The sequence below is a fragment of the Macrotis lagotis genome, chromosome 5 (assembly GCF_037893015.1).
Source record: "Macrotis lagotis isolate mMagLag1 chromosome 5, bilby.v1.9.chrom.fasta, whole genome shotgun sequence".
NCBI lineage: Eukaryota > Metazoa > Chordata > Mammalia > Peramelemorphia > Peramelidae > Macrotis > Macrotis lagotis.
Genome location: NC_133662.1, coordinates 140,303,954 through 140,309,408, shown reverse-complemented (window position 1 = coordinate 140,309,408; position 5,455 = coordinate 140,303,954). Strand labels below are relative to the sequence as shown.

At 36.2% G+C, this 5,455-nt stretch overlaps 1 pseudogene; it reads left to right on the top strand.

Moving 5' to 3' along the window:
• The first annotated feature begins 2,631 nt into the window (after positions 1-2,631).
• On the top strand, positions 2,632-3,428 carry LOC141489382 (large ribosomal subunit protein uL10m pseudogene; annotated as a pseudogene).
• The last annotated feature ends 2,027 nt before the right edge of the window (positions 3,429-5,455 follow it).

Genomic DNA, 5,455 nt, shown 5'->3' with positions numbered 1-5,455 from the left:
TCAGGCTGTATCTTCAAGGCTAAGTTCAAATGATCTCTCCTAAAGGGAACTTCTCTTGGTCTCCCTAATTAGTGTTACCTCCCTTCTTAAATTATCTTGCATTTACCCTTTGCTATACCCCATCATCTTCTCTAATATACTTAAAAATATTGTTTTGAATTATAATTATTTAACTATGTCTTCTATGAACCTATTAAACAGTCCCTCATGAAGCTTATAGTCTAGTTCTGTCTTAGAATATACATTATTAGGGACTGAGGGAAAGAAACAGATTTCAAAAGGGAAGTTCATTTGAGTCTAGTTTTAAAGGACTGACAAAAATCTGAAAAACTTCAAACCCCTTTCAAAGGAGGATACTCCTAGATTAAAGAACAGAGGGTACAGAGGCTTAGAGGAACAGGAGTAGAGGAAATATTCAAAGAATGGTGGCTGGTTCATATTCTGTGGCACTTGCTATGTGCAAGGAAATAGAATTAAATAAACTTGAAAAGGGACAATAGTTCCAAATTGTAGAATTCTTGAAATACTAGGCAGAAGAGTTGGAATTTTGCTTGGCAGACAATATGGAACCACAGAAGACTGTTGAGAAGAGGAGTAATTGAAAAAATATCTATGCAAAGGAAGTCTGGAGTCAATATATGAAGGATTGATTGAAGCAGAAGTTATTCTTTTTTTTTTTTTTAGTTTTTTTGCAAGGCAAATGGGGTTAAGTGGCTTGCCCAAGGCCACACAGCTAGGTAATTATTAAGTGTCTGAGACTGGATTTGAACCCAGGTACTCCTGACTCCAAGGCCGGTGCTTTATTTACTATGCCACCTAGCCGCCCCAAAGCAGAAGTTATTCAATAGCTTGTCATGAGGCAGTGACTTTTCAGTTCAATTTAGTTTAATTCATTTCAATTCAACAAGCATTTATTAGATACTTACTATATGCAGTACATTATGAGAGGTACTATTGATACAAAGAAAAAAATAAGCAATTGTTGCCCTTAATGAATTCACATTCTACTGGGTGATATAACATGTGAATTTATAAATAGAGACAAAAAAACTTGAAAAGGAATGGAGCACTAGCAACTTAGGGCATAGGTAGCATCTGAATTGAGCCTTGAATATATTGAAAGACTATATATAACAAGAAATTAGCAGGAAGTATGCTCCAAGGATGGGTGACCATCTGTACAATGACAAAAGAACAGGAGATGGAGTGTTGAATAAGAGGGTGGTGGTAGTAAGAAAAGGGAGGAGAGGATAGAGGAAGTACTTGACCTCTCTGCAGTATTTGATACTATTGATCTTCCTCTCCTCTTGGATACTCTCCCCTCTCTGAGTTCCTGTGACATCATTATCTCTTGATTCTACTCATATATATGTATATATATACATATATATATGTGACCACCCCTCATTCTCCTTTCTTGGAGACTTGATTATGGATCTCTGCCATCTCCCATCCTTCCCGTGCCCCGTAATTTTTTTTTGCTTCCTTTTGTGTGTTGTTTTCCTGGTGTGCAAGCTCATTGAGAACAAAAACTATCTTTCTTTTTCAAGTCTGGCACATAGTAGCTGGTTAATAAATGATAATTGACCAGCTGATCAGAACATAACCAGGAAGTTAGTAGTCAAAAGCTTTAATAAAAGTTAGTGGGTTCATAATCTAAGAGCCAAAGATGACTTTAGTAAGAAAATATTTCTACAACTTGACTTGATTATAGTTTTACTTCAAGTTGTATGTCATTGAATTTGTAAAAGATTTGTAAAAGGATGGGTAATGCAGAAAATGTTATTCTCTACTGTGTTTTAAAGAGTTTACCAGACAAATCTTATACAGACGGTTAGACTGAAGCGTTTGGTTAGTTTTGCTCTGTTTAAAGAGAACATTTCTCTAAAAGTGGTGAATGCCAATGTGAAGAAATTTCCTTCCATCCTCAGCAATTTTCTAAATGGAGATTAAGGCAGGTCAGATAGCCAGTACTTTCACGTTCTCCCCTTTGATCCAGATCTGTGATTTCCTGTAGAAGCTACTTCTTGTGGCGACTTCCTTTACTGAAGCAGATCAGAAACTTGTGGGTGATTTCCAATCTCTGGAGTCAGGAGGACCTGAGTTCAAATATGACCTCAGACACTTAAATAATTGCCTAGCTGTGTGACCTTGGGCAAGTCACTTAACCCCATTGCCTTAAATAAATAAAAAATTTAAAAAAGCAAGAGATAGCGTTTAAGTACTTAGCACAATACCTGTTAATTTATGATTATTCCCTTCTCTACCTTCCCTTTAGTTCCAAAGGTTAGAGTAATAGATTTTCTACTAAAAGACACCTTAAAGGTTATCTAATCAAACTGCTCTCCTCATTGTATATATATATATATATATATTTTTACAAATATCTTTGTCTCTTGATTCATACTGTTGGCAGATGTTAGTTATATACCAATAACAACAAGAACAAAAAAAAACTGGGGGGTAGTGCTGGAAAAGGGTGAAAAAGTGGGAGAATGGAATAGACTGAGAAGTAGAGGTGAGAGAAATGGCATAATGCCTTCAATATCTTCCTGTGATACAGCTTTAAAAAATTTTTTTATGGAAAAATTTATTTGGGGGACATGTAGGGGACTTGTGGCAAACGTGGTGATGGCTGCGGTTGGATTCCTGAGCTGTGGCCTCCGGCTCTGGCCTGGCCAGCTACACACCATCCAGATCGTTCCCCATGGTTCCAAGGCTGTCACCCGATGTTTTCGAGTTATTCACTTTGAACGACAGAAGTTGATGGCACTGACCCAGTATATTCCCCCCAAACCTGCCATTCCCCCATGTTGGCTGTCCCCACCTCCCAAGTCACCTTCTGAGGAGTTGGGCTTGAATCCACGGCTCTGGAGGGAGGTGACAGAAGTTTTCAGAAAAAAATCGAATGATTGCTGTCTGTCAGAATGTGGCTCTGAGTGCTAAGGACAAGCTTCTTGTCAGGTACCAGCTTCACAAACACATCTCTGTGAAGATCTTTCCCAATTCAATCCTGAGGCCATTCCTGGCAGAATCCAAGTACCAAAACCTGCTGCCTCTCTTCATTGGGCATAATATGTTGCTGGCAAGCCTAGAACCCATGGCCAAGGAGATGCTTTGAGTCTTGAGGAGCATGCCTGCTTACCTCTACTTGGTTTGCATTGATGACACCATCCTCAGCTATCAAGGTTTTGTGAACTACTCCAAACTACCTACCCTCACAGGGGGAGCTGGGCTTGACCCTCCTGTCATCTCAGACCCACTCCCTCCTCCAGCACCAGCCCTTTCAGCTGACTGCCCTGTTGGATCAATACCTCAGACAGAAGCACACAGATGACAGCACAGTGCCTGGCACCAAAGAGCTGGCTTCCCCTGAGCCTGTAACGGACACTCAGCTGGGCGAGTCTCAGTGCATAAATGTACTTTGATTCTAAAAAAAAAAAATTATTTCCACGCCTTTCTTCCCCCTTGAAAATTAATTTTAAAAATGGAAATCAAAAGAAAATTACTTTCTACAAATAAGACATTTTCGAATTGTTTCTTGATGGATCCCGTCCAAAGAAAATCACACAAATTTTTTCACTTTTTTGTTGAATAGCTTGACTGAAAAGAGAAATGAATATTTTCTTTAGAGGACAATTGTTACTTTTGTAGAAATATTCTGATGCAATTCTCATCAATTTTAAAGTCACAAATAAGAAAGTACTTTGAAAGCTTTCTATGGTCTTTCTCAGATTTGAAATTTATTATTTCTCTCAAAATATTGGATCCCATTGAACACAATATGGATCTGGAACAAATAACTGGTCCACAAAAGTCTCAAATGAACAGTGAAAGCTAATCAATGCCTAATGAATATATTTATGCGCAACAATAACTGAGCAAATTTTATTAAGTTGATCTACAACCTGCCAACATAAGTGCATTTAAAATAATTACATGTTTTACAGGTTTTGACCTCTACTTTGAAAATGACTGAATTTCATTTGAAACAGAACACTGAACTGTACTTAATCATGAGAATTTCCTTTTTTGCTTTCTTCCTAAAGACCCATAAAAATAACTGCACTCTTACAGAGTACACAACTTGCACTTATATATTTTAAAAGTTACTGATGTTATTCTTATGTTTAGTCTGAGAGTGATTTGTATCAAATATTTTTGAGAATAGAGAATACTAAATTAGGGGATTTGATACAGTTCAATACCTACACTTACCAGTTATATATCATTAGATATCTAAAAGACACCAGATCAAGTTGCTTAAAAAAATCATTTGTATGGGTCAATTGATCTATTTTCAAGGTCTTTTTAAAAAAAGTTTAAATTTATGGCAATGAAAATTACTGATTCATTATTAAAGACTTGAGATCCTAATCAATAAATTGTTCTAAATAGTTCACTTCATCTTTCAAATTTTTTTTCTTTAGCAACAGGTAATTGAATATGTTTTAGACATAGATAGATTCAGATTCAAAGGGGAATACCCTAGCAAACTTTCCTGATAGTTCTTTAACTGAATAAATCTATAAAAATTTGTGATTTTTTGAGTAATAGGATCAGAAAACAACACTATTCTTGCAATACTTTTATCTACCATCGTAGAAATTTCTCTGAATATGTACTGTACAAATTAACTTAATAAAGTGGGAAAATATAGTAAGTCACAGATAAAACAGTACAAATTGAGTTGGCCAGAGAAAACATATTTAAGGTATTATTAGATACAAATGAAATTTTTATGAACACTTGCATAATATCAATCATTTTCTCAAATAAAAAATGTTTATTATAGAAATTTTCTCATATAAGGTTACAATTTTCTCCTCAAATCATATAGAAAGGAACTTGAGCATTCATTTCCCAAAGTTTCTTTCTACTGTATACAATAGAAATACCTCCTGTAGATCAACAGGTGACATAAAAGAATTACATTTATAGAATGCCTTTGCAGTGGCTGAACTATAAATACAGTCAATCATTATTCAAATATCAATCTATTCCCTTATTAACAATTGCATCTCAGTTTTATACACACACACACATATATAAAATTGAGAATCTATATTTGAGAACAGCAGCTGGTAAGCTGAAAGGGTCAATAATCACTCTTTTTTTTTTAAGGTTTTTGCAGGGCAAACGGGGTTAAGTGGCTTGCCCAAAGCCATACAGCTAGGTAATTATTAAGTGTTTGAGACCGGATTTGAACCCAAGTACTCCTGACTCCAGGGCCGGTGCTTTATCCACTACACCACCTAACTGCCCCAATAATTACTCTTAACCACTGTTTTCTGTAGGCAAGTCCTTTATCTATAATAATCTGATAGCAATTAAATCCTGGCTTTTTCCAACTACTGGATGAACAAGATGCTGAAAGGCATTACTATAGCATACTTCTGCATAGGAGCTCTTTCTTTCACCAAATTCTGGTACACTTCCCAAATATACCCAACCC